At 35.8% G+C, this 20,021-nt stretch overlaps 1 long non-coding RNA gene across 7 annotated transcripts in view; it reads left to right on the top strand.

Annotated features, from left to right (window-relative positions):
• The window catches only part of LOC104651657 (uncharacterized), a 386,100-nt gene that overhangs the window by 288,429 nt on the left and 77,650 nt on the right, over positions 1 to 20,021 (top strand). The gene's annotated exons all lie outside the window — the stretch shown is intronic.

The raw sequence follows: 20,021 nt of genomic DNA, 5'->3' as shown, positions 1-20,021 counted from the left end.
ATTTCTTTAGAGAAAATGATCATTTTGGAGATCAATAAAAGTAATCTTTATTTTATGTGGATTTTATTCTAGAACTAGCAAATTTGAAACCAGGGTTAGGTGATGTCAAAAGGTCTCTTATGGCTTGAAAATTCTTTTTGAAGTACCAGTTTTCTGAAGGAACCAATAACCATGCCTGTATTATTGTAATTGCACTTAGTCAAGTAATGTTAAGTTTTCTTTAGTAGAGCATCAGCAAAAGTTCCATGCTTCAGTGTACAAGTAATAATTGTGGCTTGAAGTAATTTCAAAGTAATTGATTTTTGAAGGTATTAAAAAAAACTCTGATATGTTAGTGCTTTATTAATGCTGGGGTTTTATAGAGCTTAACTTGTGGCTGCTTTACTTGGGTTTCTTACTTCATGTCTTCTTGAAGGTAATATTTTATATAAATGGTTAATTTCCCAAGAAATATTTAATTTTAGGTATCTGGAGAAAAGTATTCCTCGGTATGTATCTATGTTTGTATATGAACACATTTTAATATAAAATGTCTTATAAATTTCACATTGTGTTTTGCTTTGCTGTTATTTCAAAGGATTTAAGTGAATGGTGGATAGTGCTCAATTTCCTGAAATGATTAAATTCACTCTCTGAAGAATCTGGGGAAAAGGCCTGTAATGACATTTTGATGACTTTCATTTTAAGGTGTAATAGAAATTGAATAAAATGTTTTAATAGCCATTCTCTAATATCTCATTCCAAATACAATGTTTTTATTGCTCATTCTAGCTTACAATTTTCTGGTGATAATGATGTTGGCTGGTAACTGTTTTTGTATAGAAATCATTTTATCCTTATGTAAAAGTTATTTCAGAAAAGTCTTCATGCATTTATCTCAGCTGAAGCAATTGCATTGAACTTTTGAGATAAAACAGTGAGTATTTCCAGATTGCGCCTACTTTAATTTGACACTTCCTTGGGAGAATTAGGGGTGTCTTAAAGGGAAGAATATTTGATATGATAGTTGTGGTTTAAGGAGAAAAAACAAAGAGGCATGCAAGTTAGAGAAAGCTAAGAAAAGAGAAGGAAAGAAGGAATAAAAACTGTGCGATTTTACCTTGCTTGGTTTCACTTTGTGTGCCAGATGCCATATATGTTTTAAAATTTAAAATTGGACTAAGAAATAAAAAATGTATGTAAATATGCTGTTGTTATATCTTTCTTTATTAAATAGGTAAGTACAGAGATATAAACTTAATAAGATTACAGCTAATGTCACCAGGAACATCTTTGCACCTCAGTTCTTTCGGGAGATATACACATGTAAAGTGAATCACATAGCTTTTAAAGAATCAAATCTTTTGGGAGCTAAAGTTGTGACATGTTAGATCAATTTTCATGTAAGTCAGAATGAAATTTTTACATCAATTTTTCCGTGCAAATTACACAAAGCCAACAGTTTCCAGACTGCATTGTTCTAAATGCTAATTAGATAAATTTTTATATAATTTAACTTGATTATAGTGAATAGTCAGAATATAATATTGCTGAATTAACACACCATTAGTGTAATTTTTTATAAAAGTAAAATTAAGCTCTGACATCTGATTACATTATGCTCTACTGATGTGTTTACTACATTTCTCCAGTTTTGCTTTCTTTTTGTCATTATGTTTCCTTTTCAAATGTCAGTATTATAGACCAGCTAGTATAATACTTATAGTTCTTTTCTGCCTACTATAATTCTGGCTTTGTCTGTGTGGTGTGCCATTATTCTTATCTGTCACCTAGAAAGTTGTATTGACTTTGAAGCTATTTATCTGACCCATTTGTCTGAATTTGGGTGAGGTGGGGGAAAGGCTAAAACTTGTTTCATTACAAATTGCATATGAAGTGCTAAAAGATTTGAGTTGGCCTTGGGATGTTCACAGGATTGATATTAGGATATGGATTTTCTTAGTAGTGGTCGGTTATGTGTGTAATTCAATAAAATATTTTCTTTAGCTTTCTTGGTTTATTTTCCACAAAACAGAGCATCATCTAGGAAATTTATTACAGAGAATGCACTGTCAGGGAGGGACCCTCTTAGATAGCCAGTAAAAATATCACTCCAAGTTACTGTTCTATCTTGTTGGCACAGATACACAGTAAAGCTTTGTCTACAGGTTTTATATTTAATAATATTCATGATCCAACAGCAAATTTTAATTTGTATCGTGATCATTTGGATAGCTGTTGTTTAAATGCTACCGGAATGATTTAAGAAAAAAAGTTATGCTAAAAAGCTTAATTACACACTCTAGCACTCACTAATAATTTATTCAGATTTTAAAATGTGAACATTGTATTTGCTTATTGGTGTTGATAATCTCTTTTTCAAGAGAAGGGCTATATAGACACATTATGTCCCTGAATCCTTCTAAAGTTGCTAGACTTTATGGTGCTGTAATACTACACTGTATAGTGTACCAAACCTTTTTGCATCCTTAATAATATTTCCAAGCCATGCATTCATGCCCTTTATGTTACTTGTCATTATTTAAGCACAGTGTGCTTGTGATTTATCAGTTGTGAATTTCCTGAGTTTTCCTGACTATTGAGATTATAGTTCAAATGCAGTTACTGAAGTATACTAGTAGGTTAGTAGTTTCCTTAGAGAGAGATAAGGTAGCACACAGTGATCTGGAACATACGGTGTGTAGTTAGTTATCATGATCTCAAGTGTTTTAACATAGTTTACTATAGAGATCTGAAAAAATACAGAATTTCCAGAAAATATTTGAAGAAGAATTCAATTTGCTAGAAACTGGAAAAGTGGAAGTCAAATGAAATATTTAAAAAATCTCCTCCCATATGGATTTAAAAAGCATCCATTCACTCATTCATCAAATGTTTCTTCAGTGCCTACCATGTGCCAGACACTATTCTTGTGGCTCCTGATTTGTTACCATTAGTGCAGTATTTAATATATTTGCCTGATTTTGTAGATTATGGGAATCTTACTAGTGATTTATACATCATCAGTGCATCACACATCGCAATCCATATTATTTTGGAACGTCTATTTCTTTTTTTCACTCTTTAAATGGCTTAAAATATATTCTAGGCATATATACCAGTTTAGTAAAAGGGGAAAGATTTATACGATCGGAAGAGAAACCAGAGTATATATATACCAATTTAGAAGAAGATATTGGTAAAACAGTCAGAATGTGTTTCAGGACATTTTCTTACTGATATGTATTTAGAAAGTCTAAATTCATCCCATTTTCCTTATTATTCAGGCCCACTCTGCAGCAGGCACTAAAATGGTTTTATTGTTTTTGTGCTTCCTTCCAATGCTTCCTGTATTATTTTAAGGGATTTCTATTCTAATTATGGATGGCTAACATTTATCTTCTATACGCGAGACAGTGTGCTAAGCCCTTTACCTTCATTTTCTAATTTAATCTTCTCAATCACTTTATGAGAATGGTAGCATCATTACTCCTGTTTGTGGATGAAGAAACTGAGGTTTCAAGAACTTAAATAACTTCTTCAAGGTCACAGAGCTAATAAGCAGCTGCGATGACTTAAAATCTAGGTCCTTCAGGTGCCACTAACTTTTCTTGTTATTCAACAAATATTATTGAGCCTCTATAATGTCCTGGGCTTGTTCAAGATGTTCAGAATAAAGCAGTGGATAGAACAGACTTTAAAGCCCTGGACTTTATTGCCCAAGTCAATGCCCTTAGAAATACAGGTGCCTCGTAACTACCTTGACGCTTTTATTATGTTATTTTCTTCTGCGTTCAGGGATTCCCCAGAGCCAATAGGATACAATTTTAAAATGTCAAACCTTTTTAGATCTCTTACCATTTGGCTGCAGTCTTTCTTTCCAACTATATCATTGGCTATTTCTAAATAGGAGTGTTCTACACTGTAAGGCTGATTTCTCCTTGCTCTCACAAAGTTTGTCTTGCATTTTCTCTGGTCATTCCTGCACCTGAAATAATTTTGCCACTGCCTTCTTAAAACCTTCCAACCTTTCATGTCTGGGTCAAAGCCTGTGGCTCTCAGGAAGCCTGTCTTAGAAATAAAGTCTCAAGATTCTTTGATCTGCATTGATTATTTCACACATGATATTTGCAAAACTAAAATGATACGAGGCTGGATAATGCTCTACATTTTTTGCATGCCTGTATTTGTAGGTGTGCCCAGGAGACATACTGGCTAAGAGTTCAGGGAACCAGCAGTGAAATAAGAGAATAATATAGAAAAGATAGGACCCAAAGACTTGGAAGTAAGAGCCCCCACTGCCTAGCACAGTGCCTGGCATAGAGTATGCAGCTGATACATTTTTAGGCCAGGAGAAGGAGAGGAGGGGAGGAGGGGAGAGAGGAGGAAGGGCATGACAACCAGAGGAAAGCCAGCAAGAAAAGAGAAGATCGTACTCCTAAAATCATAACCTAAGGCCTTTAAAGATCTTTAAATATTTATATTAGGGTTAGAGATCTCATTAAGGAATATGTAGATGTATGCAGTACGTTTTTGCTTCTTCCTGGAAAGATTGTCACTTTTATCAACATTAATACATTTGATATAAAGTGCACTTTCTAATGTTTCTAAGGGAAAGTCCAATTGTGTTGTGTTTGTGTGTTTTTCATCGCAATTCAGGCCTACGGTGCTGTTAACTTCTAAGTTGATTTTGCTGTTTTACACTGTAAATGATTATTTTTCTATTTTCTTTGACAAATTTCAGTATCACAAAAGTTGCTGACCACCTGCCACTCCCCCAAAAAGAGCCATCTCTTTAACCATCATAAAGTTTTATTAGTTAATACCTCATGTTGGGTTTTTATTTTCAATAAAACCCTAATTCCACCTTCAAACTCGTAGTCCAAATCTTCTATATCAATAAACAGCACTGTGGCTAATTTTATTTATATTTTTGCTTGTTTATATGCAAAGGTGTAACCTTGACATCTTAAAAGAGATATGTGTCTGTATTTTTATAAACACTCAAACCAAGTTATTAGGATAGAAATTTTACTTCATAGAAAAATCCAGGTGGATATTTTAAAAAATCAACTACTACATCTGACCTCTGCTATAAGGCTTACTGGCTGTAAGAGCCAGATTAATGTACATAGATATGAATATAGATAGGGATCCTTTCAAGGAGGTATGACTATTGCATAATATATATGTAGCATGTATTAGTTTTCTTGGGGGAAGCAAGGTAGAAAAGCGAATGTAACAGGTTGTGTGTACCCTCTAACTTACATGGGAGTAAGTTAGAGGCAGTCTCATTCTTTGGGAATTTCTACCTGCTAGTGGAGATAAGTGAGCGTAAAGCTTTGGCCATGAGACTTTGAGCTGTCTTGCTTTTATGAAACACGAGACATTTCCACAGTCTCTATTGTAGTAGTGGTAGTAGCTGAACAGCCCATGAGAGTTCCAGAAATGAACTGTGCTCCAAATGCTTATCACATGCTGTGTTGATGTCAGTAAAATGCAGGGGATGAGCTGGGCTCCCCTTTAACCCTAACTTTCTATGGTGCTTTCATTTTGACGCTAATTTCAGGCATGAACCTTGGCACTTAGCTACAGTGTGTAATTGTTGGTATCTCACTGCCACCTGGGTGCACAATGAGAGCAGCAAATGGAGAACAATATTTAGCCCCTGTGATTTGCCACAAGAACATACCACATGCAGTTGGAAAGGGAAATATTTAATCAGCCAGTTTTCTCAATGCAGTCCCCATCAGTTGAAGATTTTTTTCCTCTGAATTAACGGCTTCTTTTGTCACTGTGAAGATAGATCCTTTGGCTTCCTTTTGAATTCATATTATACAAATTTGGGGACATTGCATATTAATTTAAAGATACAAGCATAAAGAAGATACTTTTATGCTACATTCTTAGCTCACTTTGGTCAAAGGATTTTTTTAAAAAGCTCCTGGAGTCCTCTGTTTTGTTGGTTGGCTGTGGACTTAATATGTGAAAGGCTGAAAGTGACGCACGAATAATACCATTCCATTTTTAGGCATGTTGTATGATGATGCTGTTGATCTTTAAAAGAAATTCCGTTTGGTGACATTTACAAAAATAGTTTCATGTTAGCAGCTTTTAATTTTAATTTAAAAAAATATTGAGAATGGCGTAGCTTTCGAGTGGTGAGGAAGTCATCTAGAAGGTATATATTTACGTAATGGAAACAGGAGACATACATTGCCTCTCATCAGATGTTGTGCTTATAGTCAATTTAGGGAAGCAGTTTGATAAGAGTATGGTATAGTGCAGAATTGCCAGTATAAACTGGTGGATCGCCTTAAAGACTGAGATCTATTTTATTTTAAGCCCGATGCTTTTAAAGTGTTAGAAAGATCTGAATCCAGAGTCGAGTAGTCCTCACTTGAATCCTGCTGATTCAGTATAGTGCAGTCTAGTCTGCATCCATTCACTCAGTTACTTACTGATTGGATCTCTAATATTTATAAACCTTTTAAACTCCTCCAGTCAATTATCCCTTTGGTAGTATTATTTTATTTTTCGGTTGGTTAACTACAATAAGATACATGGGTACATATGGCAAAGAATTTTTGGCTCTTTCCCGCAAAACAAAATATTTCAAAGAGTTCAGAATTTCTACATGGTTTGGAAACTTAAAATTCAAAATGGGGTAAAAGTTGGTAGAGTGTATAATCTTTCAGACTAAAATGGTATCTCTTTGACCCCAATAATTACAATTATTATAACTTTGGAAAGATTTTCAGTCATTCATTCACTCAGTCATTCAGTCGGCTTTTTTTCTTAATTATCTCATCTGAACAATGTTGCTAAGGGCACTGTGAAGGATTTTAGAAAAGGAAAAAAATACAATCTTTCCCTCATCAACTGTAGTAGAGTTGGAGAGAAAAGAGAACCTTGAAGAACTAATTGAATAATATAATGAAATTTCTGTTAGCAATCATACTTTAGTAGTGTGAAGGGAAAAGCTATTTCCACACAGGTAGAAAGCAGTATTAGCAATCAAATCTAACCTTTAGGTTCAGAACGTTGGTACAGATTATTTGTTGTGAGAAGAATAATGAGAATATTCATAACAAAGGCAATATTCATAACTTCATCAGCAAAAACATAAGGTTTTCATTTCATAAAAACTTTAAAAAGTGTAACTACATCATGCTGTTAGTGAGTAACTGTCTAAAACTTACAAATGTTTTTCTTTGTTGAAGATTTATAGTTAAATATGTGTGTGTATATTGAAGGCTAGGGGCTTAGTGGATTTATTAATGCTGTTATTTAATTTTGCAATAGTCTCCCAAAGTTTGGACATGAATGTAAATTGAACTATTTTAAAAATAGTTTACATGATTGTTTGTGCCTATCTTTTGAAATATGTCAACTTCCTCACTATCTTGAGAAGATAGGCTAACACATTCTATGTGATAAAAAAATTTTCAAAGCTGTCTTTCACATCCCAGGATGTGTAAAGCCCTGCCCATAGCTTCATTCTTTGGCAGAAATATTATACCATTTACCCACATAGATAAAAACACTATTCCAAATAAAACCTAACATTAAGCAAAGAGCTTTGGTATTGGTTCAATTCTCGCTTTCTATCTCAAATATAAAAGTTTACGATTTTAAGGAAAAACAACTTTGTATGCATGTTCATTATCATTTTCCAGGAAAGCCAAAGATTAGCCAGCTGGAAAGAACTGGAAAACTTCACTTTAAAAGCCTTGACATTTTTGCCCTTAGTTACCTGTGTGTTGAAAAGCAAAGGCCTAGTAATGACTTAATTATTCTCTTCTTTTCTCTGGTGGCGTTTGTGTTTTGTAGATGTAGAGAAAAGAGCCTTGACTGTTTCTGCCTTTTCTGCCCAGGAAAGAGAAGAATTGGATAAAAAAGTACACATTCCTAGCAGACATTTCGTATGGACCCTGTATAGTACTCTGTGAGCTGGGGAAGACAGATGCCCTTTTACTGGGAGGAGGAGGGGATTGTAGCTAAGGACCAATTTTCCTGGAGATCCTATTATTTGAAGAGACTTAGACTAGAGGCATCATGGAGAAAATCATAAAGAAGGTTGCTTAATGAGACCCACTTGGAGAACAGACAGGAGCATCCCCTCCTGGATGCGGCCACTTTCAATTCTCAGTGTCTTTGGGAAGCAAGGTTCACCATCCACTTGTCTAAACAGATAATGACAGCAGAGGGGCTACACGCCTTCTCCCTGTGACTTGTGAATCCCAAATAAGGAAATCTTCTCACTGCTGTCTACTCTGAGCTGTATTTCATTTTGATAGCCATTTGCAGGAGACACCTTTGAACTCCATGCAATGTAAAAGATATGGTTGAGAAATTCTTCAATGGGATTTCTTCTCCTTTCCCCCACCCTCTGGGTGATTTAGAACTTGAAGATTGGGTACTTAGAGACAGTATGTCTGACCTACCTTTTAAAATACACATTAAGACTCACGTAATTTGAGGAAAAAAGAAACAACAGCAAAAAACTTGAGAAGGCCAAAGGATTGTACATTGGGGAAATAAGGTCTATGATTAAATTTAAAAATCAGAAGAGGTGAAAGAAAATATGTCGAAAAAAATTAAGTTTTTATTGAATTACAGATTCAGCTATTCCCAGTTTCACTTTCACTTGCTGGATCATAATGATCATCATGTCCAACGTCTTCTTTAAATTTAAGTTTTAGTGTCTTCCCTCTAAAGTAAATGTGTTTGACAGTAGGCACATTCACTTTGTTTATTGTCAAGGGATGGTATACCTCTTTGGTGCATCTCCAGTGTACTCATTCATAATAATTTAAGTTTGACATAAATTGCTCATTGCCTTCTGTCTTTTCCCCAATAATGTAACCAAAGTATTTTGAGTGATGTTGCTTCTGAAAACAAATATAACTTCTTAGCTTTCATCTTGAAATATTTAAACATGAAATCTAAATGACAGCGCTACCTTAATGTCCAACAGCACAAAGTGATTTTCTTGCACCTCTGGTGAATCCATGTCTTGTCAGTAATCAGTTAGTTTCTGCTTCTGAGGCACATGTTTATTTTTCTAAGCTGCATTGATCAGTCATGGCTTTAGCCATTTTTACCTTGGAGTTTGTGCTCTGTGATTTGAGGGCCTTGAACGGCTTTTGAAGGTCCAATATTCTAATATTTGAGCATATACTTTCGAGAGAGGGTTATTGGAATACAGGCCTCTATGTCTGATGGCATTTGGAAGATCTTCTCAGCTGATGTTGCCTTTTCTTTTTCACTTTGGGGTCATAAGAGAAGCAACAACCTTTGTGGTAGGAAGAATACAGCATTTGGAGTGAAACCAAATTAGATTAAAATTCCAGACCTACTATGACCTTGGACCAATTGCTTAGTATCTTCATAATACAGTCTATTCTGTAAAATAAGGATTATAATACTTACCTCAGTATCATTTTTTTTTGACCATTTACCACGTCAGGCATCATTTTCACATAGACTATAAGGCAAGCATTATGATCCTTCATACTTTACAAGTTACTATACAGAGGTTTAGAGAGGTTTAAAAAAAAAAAAGGTACTCAAGAACACACAGAGGTGTTACGTAGTGGGTCCTCTTTTTGATTCTCTTATTTCAGTAGAATTTGTTTTTAGGAAAAGATGTTCATGGTCCAGAGGTATGTACATAATAAATTTAGTTTCCAAAATGTGATTTAGTTTAAGCCCTTGGGTATAATATTGGAGAAATACTAAAATATTAATACTTCAGTGTTAAAGCTGTAATTTCTATTTCACCCATGTTGCTGCATCACATACTGATGCTGTCTGAGAGTGTGTTTTTAAGTGGCTGTGGAGGACTATGTGCCATGAGAGCTGTTTTGTGCTTTTCTTTTTGAAGATGTTGATGGTGCTCTCATCTTGATGAGCACAACTCCTTTTCAGTAAAGATTCTGGATAAATGTCTGTTGCATGGAATTGAATGCTAGTCTACAAGGCAATTTTTATACCTTAGATGAAGAGTAGATGCCATTTGCAGAAGAGCTTGACATTCGCAGGGAGTCATTTTATAGCCTAAAAGAATTTTATATTTGTGATTGTATGACTCTTGATAAAGAATAAAAAAAGAGAATGATTTACTTGGAATTTAAAAGTTTTGTAATACTGTGGCTTTATCTGCTGCCCATTTGCAGGACACTGATAACTTCAGCTTCTTCTCCTACTTCATCTGCAGGCTCTTGAAGTCTGTGGGATGCCTAAGTGTGTATAGAAACACGGAAATAGCACAGTCCCTCTGGTTAAGAATAACATGTCAGTTTTCTTTTCTTGCTTTGTGCACTCTCTGGAGCTCACCCATGCATGGTGTTCCAGTAGACTTCAAAGGCAAGCCTATGGTTGGATTAGCTCCACAGGACAGAGAGCAAGGTAAGAAATAGGCTTAGTGTTATCAAGGCCCACTGGGGAGCTGATAGAGCCAAGCTTTGTGGTTTCAAAAATGGTTTGTTTATTCATGTCCTCATGGAAGAACAGGCAAATTTGCATAATACTTTCTATTTTATTATCACCATTAAAATTTCTGCATTTTCAAAATGATGTCTGGACAGTACTCTAAAAGTCTGATTTATAGCTGTAGAATACCTGCACTTGAGGGATTTAAGATCTAAAAAAAAGAGATATAGATATAAATTTGGAATTAGAAAATACTACTGAAGTCATAAAGACATAAAATATTCAAATAATGGAGTAATTTGGTATATTAAAAAGGGAATGGAGGAAAGAATGGTGTGTACTTTGGAAATTGCAACTAAGGGATATTTGTTTTCCAGAGGTTGCCAGCAAAGATGGACTTTTTATGGAATTCTAGAGCCAGTCATTACTGAAAGAAGGAAGGTGGCAGATTAAGTAATTTAAAGACTCAGGACAGTTTAAGGGAAGGTTTAGAAATAAAATAGGAATGGTTAGATGATGCGGGTATGGAAATGACTTGACTGAGAAGAATATGGCAGACCAAAGAGGGTTAAGACACAGAGTAGATGGGGTAGAGTGAGGTGCCCACATGCAGTTTGAAGTTAAGAATATAAAATATCAATGTGGAAACCTAAGGAGGAAGTAGACGTGTTGAGGTAATGAGGTCCATGGATAAGCAGTGGAAGCTACCCTAGCAATCCTGCTGAGTATTGATTGTGGGCTTTTTCATGAAGACAGGAAAGCTATAAATACAGATGAAGAATCTTAATTTTCAGAAGTCAAAAGACCAGATAAGAAAGTCCTCAATAATCCAGGTGAGAGTGCAGCATATCCAGGACTGAGATCATAGATATGCCAAAAAGGAGGATAAATTTAATAGTTGTAAAAAATTACATTAAACAAAATAACAACACCAGCACAATTTAACACCATGAAAGAGGAATATTCAGAAACATTGAGGGCTAGAAAAAAAGGAAAACTGGTTGTAGGTTTTGCTTCTCTTGTAGAAAAGCTACTCATAGAGCAGGACTGAGTAAGAATATGCAGGATCCTAGCAAATCTTTAAAATGGGACCAAACATACTTATTACATGGTGTTTCTTCTGTCTCTAGAATGAGGAAGATAAAGGATCAAGTTATTTCTTTGTACTGTAATGTATTCCATTTTATCTTCAGGATTACAAATATGTGTTGCTTAAATTTATATAAAGCTAAAAAGCACTTTTTAATTGTCTAGTTCCCCCCTGCCAGTTCTTTGAGGTAATTTTATTCAGCATTGTCTAGGGAGACATGGCAGGGAGAAATTGCAGTCTGTATAGTAAAGAAATCCGTAGACTTGGTACAACTTAATGTCAGATTGAATCTCAACTGTGGTTATGTCTTTCTAGTGAACAGAGCAGAAACAGAAATGAATTATTTGTCTCCAGAAATTGTCTCTCTGACTTTGCTTTTGGAGACAGTGGCATATGTACTAAGGCTGGAACAATTCTGCTTTGATTTGTCATCAAACACTTGGTACTGAACTTTGAATGGGAAGGAAAATATTGTGTAATTCAAATGAGCTTTTCATTTGAAAACGAAAAGGATCTTTGTTTAGCTATCGTTCCTAATTATTATCAGTAGATATTTCTCTTCTAATATCTACACCATAATTTTATGACCTGAGAACTACTCAACATTTTCTTCAATATCAATAAAACATATTTTGATTTAATTTCCTACATCGTAGAAAGTACAACCAGATTATCTGTAGTCTTCTCTTAACTGGAAATTCTGGTAGAAGAGACCATCAAGTGGGAGCATCTCATTTCATTGTCTTAATGAAGGCTGAACTTGGAAAAATGACTTGTTTAAGGTTACACAGCTAGGTAGTGACAGCGCCAGGAAGATATCAAAGCTATTTATACCCAGATGAGCCTCCTTTAGTTATCATGTACTGTCTCTTCTCAGTATAGGAGATTCTGAACTGTAAACAAACACCAGTGAATATAATTGGCATTCCCCAACAAATCAGGTATCAGTTTGGATGTTTCATAGTGTGCCCGCACACCTATTACACAAGCATTATTATAAATAAAGTGTAAGCACTCTGATAATGACTGACAGGGCTTAAGCAGGCATTAAAAAAGAGACTTTTGGTGAACACTAATTATTTAAGAAATCATCTTTTGTCTGATTTCCTTAGGAGATCTAACAAGAAAACAATACATCTGACCCATTTTATTTTGCTTGCTGTAGAGACCTCCATCTTAGAACCAGGGCAAAATGCTCCCAAAGTTTCTCAAATGGAAAAGAGAAGAAGTAGAGCAGCCCCTAATAAAGCTGTGGTCTGGGTTTGTGCTCGGGCACCAGTGCTTGGTGGCTGAAGTGCATCCTCATGTTTCTTTTATCCCGAATGTCCTCTCCCTTGTCCTGTTAGCTCTCCATCATTATTCCGATCACTTTCCTTCCTATCTCATTCAAACGTCTTGAAAATTTGGTGTGTGTGTACTTTGGGTATCTCCTTGTCTTTGCATTTTTTTTTAAGACAAGATCTCACTCTGTTGACCAGCCTGGAATTCAGTGGCACAGTCATAGCCCACTGCAGCCTCAAACTTCTGGGCTAAGGCAATCTTCCTACCTCAGCTTCCCAAGTAGCTAGGACTACAAGCATGCACCACTGCACTTGCCTAATTCTTTATTTTTTTTGTAGAGATAGAGGTCTCTGTTTGTTACCCAGCTGTTCTCCAACTCTTGGCCTCAAGTGATTCTCCTGCCTTGGCCTCCCAAAGTGCTGACATTATAGGCATGAGCCACTGTGCCCAGCCTTTTCTCTGTTTTACATCTCCTAGCATCTGCTTCTGCTCTTACCTCACTACTGATGAACGAGTCGTTCCTGAATTACTAAATCCAATGGGCTTTTAAATTATTTCCTAGGTCTCCTTGTGCATTTGACCCTATTGATAGTTTCTTCCCTCTGAAAATTGCCCGTTCCCCCAGCTTCCACCATACCATACTCTCAGAGTGATCCTCTAATTATGCCTGCTCTGCCTCTTTCCTGGACTTCTCTACTTCCTCTTCCCCTGGGTTTATCCTTAGCCCATTGCTCTTGCCCTGTACACTTTTCCTCAGCACTCTCATCCACCATAAAGGTTTGTATCAGACGAGATCGGGCGCGTTCAGGGTGGTATGGCCGTAGACAAGGTTTGTATCTACTCTGACATTTTATCTGTAGCCCAGTCTCTTGCCAGCAGTTCACTCAAATATCCACTGCTTGCCATGTTCAACAGGCACCCTCCAACCTCACATGTGCAAACTAACCTCATCATCATCCCCCTTAATCTGGATTCTCATTCTATGCTTTCTGTCTCATTTTGTGGCACCGCTATCCACTCGTTCATCCAAACTAGAAACCTAAGAATCATTTTTGGCTCTTATTTTGCCCAATATCAAACCCAGTGCCAGGAACTGCTAATTTTTCCTGCTATATCTTTTGTGAATCTATCTGCAAGGCTCGTGATCAATACCGCTGTTGTAGTTCAGAACTACTGCTACTTGTGATGTTTCATCTCTTGCTTGGACAACTGCACCATATAAATGACCTTTCTTCTATCAGTCTTGTCACCATGAAATCCCCCTAACATACAACCCAAAGCAGACCTGCTGTGTGCAAGCTTAAAAATCCTCTAGTGTTTCCCCACTCTGCCAGATAAAGTACAAAATATTCCCAAGCTGAATTCTAGCCTTAAATCTGTTGTTTCCTCCCTCTTTCTAGTCTTATCTCTAACAATTCCCCGTCTTGCACTTTGCTTTCCAACTACATGCAACAGCTTGGAATTCTACACATGAACCATGTTATTTCTTTGTACGTACTGTCTACTTTGCCTCTAAGTCTCTTCTCACTCTTCTTTCCTGGCTCATTCCTACTTATCCTTCAGTCTACAGAAGTGTGTCACCTCCTCCAAGAACCTTCCCCTTATATGTCCTGTCCCCAATCCCATCCCATATCAATACCTTTCAGAAATCAAAAATACCCCATATATAATCCAGTCATTATATTGATTATATCAGTATCCAGTTTGTGTTAACCTGGGATACAGTTCATTGATAGCCGTTAGCAACTTACTTTCTTCTACTAAATTCAGACTAACATGAATAAGAATTTGGCGCAGAACTGGAAAAATCTTTGTCTGTTCCACTGTTGATAATTGAGTCATGAAGCTGTTCATGTAAGAATGCATTTATATGTATTTTTAACTTTTAATTTTTTCTTCCATTTCTTTTGAAGAAGAGCAAACAAGCCACAGATACAAGTATCTTTTATCTTTTCTTATGACATCCATACTTTATGTATATTTTACTCCAAAAAAAGGCTAAAATTAAGGAAGATGAAGTTATTGGCTTGCGTGGAGCATCATAGTGTAAAAGTGTCACAAGAATCTGTTTTCTGTTTCCAGATCAATCCTCTTACTATTTTATTACCTTGTTTCTCTGTGATTGTTTTAAACATTTAAAGGTCTATTTTAGGTCAGCTTTATGCAGTCACATACTAAGAACACGGATTTCCCAGGGTGGCCAGTTACCATGCCAGAGAAAGGCTTTTAAAAGTTTTATTTATCCACATTTCAGATATATTTTTTTCATACTGAGAAATAGCATGCTGAGCTTTGCTGTCCCCAAAAATACTACACATGCTATTTTCTCAGGAAGAAGAGTGAGCTTTATTTTTTGTTAATGAAATGCCAAACAAGCCTGGCCGATGTGCCAGGCAGAATTAAATTGGAGCATCTTTGGCAGTAGTCTTCATTGCTCCATCCGTGCAAGCGTTTTGTGAAAATTTAGCTTAAGCATTGAAAAAAAAATGTTTTGGCCAGATTCTTTTTAGACTAAAGATGGGACATTCAGAAATTTGGGCAGTACTCATGATATTATAAGTATTTCCAAGACTGGCTAAATAAGCCCCATTTATGATCTTACTCATTTGATTCAGGCTGTTCTTTCCACATCCATCTCAAAATTTCAGGCCTTGGCCAACACGAGCATGAATGTAGTGGAAAAGTTCAGATTTACAAACATTGTAAAGTCATTCTATTTTTAATTTACATTCCCTCAACCTATGTTACACAACACTGTTTATTCACCGTCTCTTTTTGTTCCTCCTAATATCAGAGAAGGAACAAACACACACAGTTTAAGGAATCCCTCTTGGACTAGCCCCAGAAACCAAAGTTTCCAAAAAGCACAAACCAAAATGGAAAACAGAAAAAAAGTACATTCCAGATTTTAAGTACATTGTCCAGTTTTTATTATATTGGGGATTGGCAAACTTTTACTGAGCTAGTTTAGTGAGTATTTTCGTTTTTTTGTGGAGAATATGAGGTCTGTTGTGAACACTCATCTCTTCTGTGTTAGCTCAAAAGCAGCCAGAGATGATAGTAAAGAGATAAGTGTAACTGTGTTCCAATAAAACTTTATTGACACAAACAGGCAGCAGCCTGGGTTAGGCCACTGATCATGGTTTGACAGCCCTCCGTGTAGCTTCCCCATTACTCCTCATTACTTTCATTAGTAACTTTTATGTTTTGATTTTTGACATCATGGAAATAAATATTAATGTTTTACTTCCATCACTGGTGAAATTGTAGGTTAAAGACAAATACAGACGTTTCTCAAAGATTAGAAAAGATTGGTACGAGTTAAGATTTTTTTTCTCACATATTTATTTTTTTGGTGTGGGGAGGGCAGTTAGTGCAGAGGAACCCAGAAACCTGTATGCTGCCCACCACCTATAGAAAATAGATTTTTTATAATTTTGAAGTTGCTGCCCACATAACTGTAAGTTTCCTGAGGGAAGCAAATAGATGAGAATTTGTCTTACACTCTTATTGTGACCAGGTGCATGGCTTATAGCACCGTCACAATTTCAAATCAATTAATGAATGAAAGGGCACTGTATGCTATTCTAAGTTTGATAATATTGTAGACAAAGTATCAGACTTGAATGTTTGGTTTCTTGGCACTTTGTGCTCTGTTATTCAAAAGGTTTCCAGATTAGTTACACTAATAAAGGGCTAAAGAACTATGCTGTTGATGATGGTGAAAGTGGCATGTGCTTTCACCTAAACCCATGTTCTGAACCAGCTACTCATGGAGGTTTTCATGGTAAGCATGTATAGATAGGTTTTTAAAAAGTAGGGTATGATTTTTATTTCTAGTGCTTTAAATCTGTTCTGTTAAAAAGAAGAAGGAACATTCCTTTTACGGTGAATGTGGGCTGAGAGCAAGATGGATTTACTAGTATTTTCTATTCCTTAGATTTGAGGTTAACATGGACATAATGTCCTGGATGAAGCTTTGGAAGTACTTGTGAAGAGTAAATGGCCATAAGCCAGAAAAGATGCTATGTCCCTCAATTTAAAAATATTCATTTTACAGAACAATGTGACCAACAGAAATTAGTAGGCTCAATGATTAAAAAAACTTGTAACTATACTCAGTGTTCTTTAGGTGGAAATGCTATGACTTATAGCTCCTTCATTTCTTTAAAACAATACTTATAAAGATAATCGCTATATTGAAATTTAAATAGTGAAAAGGAACTCTACCTCCTCCCTCCCCAATTCTGCTTCTTTTCCCAGAATAACTATTAATAGATTGATTTTTGTCATATTACACTTTTTCTGTAAGTACACTTGTCTATGTGTGTGTAAAATCCAAGTGGGACAATACTATACTTAATGTTCTACAAGTTGTTTTTTGACTTAAGGTACGTAATGTACCATTCCATGCTGGCAGATGTAAACCTCCTTCGTGCTATTTATTACCGTACTGCACTTTATATAACCAGTTTATACTTTTCTTTCTTTCTTCTTTAAGCACTATAGACTGTGCTGTGCTTATATTCTAAAGATACTTGTTAATTAAGGAAATAGAAACAGCTCTACTTTCTGTGATGGGGAAATGAATATTTACCTTTATTAATCTGGTTCTAAGTGATTTATGAATGATTGTCAATGGCATTGTAGAGTTTTATAGCCCTCTACCAAATGTGTCCTCAGTTCTTACAGTGATATATTTTTGCATAAATATGTGTGTCTCTAGTAATACAACCATAGAGCTATGGCTGCACATGCATGCACACTCACATATGCAGATTTATTTATTTCAAGAAGACAGTTCAGATGGCCATGCTCAGAAGTGGAGATTATTCTGACATGTATCTGCCTTTTGTGACAATGGCATCCTAACAGATATAGTGTGCAAATGCTGAGCTTTTAGAATATTCTACCACCCTACAATAATTGCTACATGCTTTTAGTCATATTAACAAGAGCATCTTTAGCTTCCTATGTGCTGAAACCTTTTTACTATTCAAAGACAGCTATTTTTAAAATTTCAGATTTTGCCTGCAGCCTTATTCTCTGCAAGATCTTCCCATCTTTTTCAACTGTGTCAAACTATGATAAAAACAGAAGAAAACAAGGATAGACTATACATGTCACTCACATTGGCTGAGAAATAAGCTGAAAGAGCAAGATTTGGTTGATGGAGGAATGAATGTATCATCGTTTGAAAAAGAGCTCTTCTCTTTCCAGCTATGTATAACCCTCCCATTGTAAACTGAGTAAGACTGTTAATAGTGATAATTATAATAACACCTTAGACTTCTCTAGTGCCATATAATTTACAGAGTCTTCCTTAGCTTTTAATTCCTTTCATCTTTTTGACAGTCTCATCAATTAGTCAGCACAGAGCTTATTATTTCCTCTCTATTTCCCCTTTTTGCAGTTACTTCTTGCTGCTCTTTCCACACCTGGTGCACCAGGGTCAGAGATGTAGAAGAATTCCCAGTCTTGAACACTACCCACAAGGCATTATGTTTGAGCAACATGCTTGGTGATGTGGAATGTGGAAATTTGTGCTGAGGTTAACATCCCCTTAGGAGAATACAAATCATCCAAAAGGTCAGGTCAGATAACTTAGAATGATTGAAGTCATGCTACGTTTTGGAAATAGAGACCTAGGACTATTAAAAATCGATAGCATGGATTAATTCCAAAGATTTATTCTCAGTTATACTATAGAGTCATTTGCATTCCATCCATTTCTCTAGTAAATTAGCCACTGATAATCATAATTATGACCCTTAGGTACGATAAGACAATGAAATGCCTCCTGAATTATTAAAAAGTGTTAATTTATGTCTACTCTATATGCAGTTTTTGAGTATTTTACTGCATTGCCACTTCCTGAAAATTGGTTGCCTGTACGTATGATGGATACATAAAATTAAATTTTACTCATGGTAATATTTCATTAGAAGAAAGGCCTATTCCTAGTATTGAGTAAATATGGTTATATTACATATAGATTTCCTCTAGATTTCTGGTTGATATCTGTGATCTTGACTGACTTGCTTGTTAACTTTAGGTAATGACTTAAGAAAAATAATGCCAAGCATCTGCATGATGATTTATTATGAGCCAACATTGTCATATATATTATTTGATTTATTATATAAGCCCCCAAAGGCATTATTACCAACAGTTTATAAAATAAGCCTCAGGAAGCATAAGTGATTTGCTCAAAGCCACATAGCTAATAAGTGGCAAAGAGAAGGCACAATTCTACCTGTCCAAGTCAAGAACCGTTTCCATTAAGCTGCAGCCATCTTGGAAACTAGTCTCTCAGCATTTACGTCAGGGCATTTCAGCAAGCCTTGGGCCTCTCCATATGTAAGCCTATCTGGTAGCGTGTCTTTCTAGAGCTTGTTAAAGCAGGTAATATCAGCCAACAAATCAGAGATCCAGAAATTTATAATCCTGATTATCTGTGCAAACAGATAATGTCTCCCATAATGCATTGCATTCCATCAACTTGGAGAGAGGTATATAGAATGCATCCTTTTGTAGTGACTACTTTATTTATTCTACAGTACAAGCAAGACCCATAAGTAAGAATATTAAGCTTTGAAAGAATATGCAGGTATAGACATTCTCCACTTCCCTTGGATACCAAAACAGGTTTTCCACCTTTGTTTGATAAAAAGAACAGGCAGTGCCCACTCTAAAGAGGCAATGTGAAATAAGAGAGAACTCTGAATGGGCTTGATTATCACCTCCTGCTTTTTAAAACAATTCTAATCAGAATCTGTTTTTAAACAAGCTGCGGAATGTGAGTAAGTGACATAGAAAAGCCATTACCTTGAACATGCTCCTATGAAAAGTAGCACAAGAAGGTGAGGGCCATCTTTGAGGAAGACAGACCTTTGCCATTAATATTAAATAATTATCTGCAAGGAACAAATGATGTCTGAAGGTAGGGCTGATCTAGAGAAATAGGGCAGGTTTCAACTTTTTCATGAGATGTCACTGATACTGAATGTAAATTTCCAACCAGAATAAAACTGATAACAAAGCAATACTACATTCATTTATTCTGGAATATTAAAGAGAAATGGCTTCTGTATATATAAAGCCAGTTATAATTATTTCTGACATGCTGAGTATACTGGGGACAGAGAGAATAGAGGGTGATTGGGAGAAACGAATTTTTAATGGGATGTCAGTCTTCAAAGATTTGAATGAGTAGTCCCAGAAATGATCATTC

This window comes from Saimiri boliviensis, chromosome 7 (assembly GCF_048565385.1).
Source record: "Saimiri boliviensis isolate mSaiBol1 chromosome 7, mSaiBol1.pri, whole genome shotgun sequence".
Taxonomy (NCBI): Eukaryota; Metazoa; Chordata; class Mammalia; order Primates; family Cebidae; genus Saimiri; species Saimiri boliviensis.
Note: the sequence above shows the minus strand (reverse complement) of the source record. Positions and strands in the feature narration are given on the sequence as shown.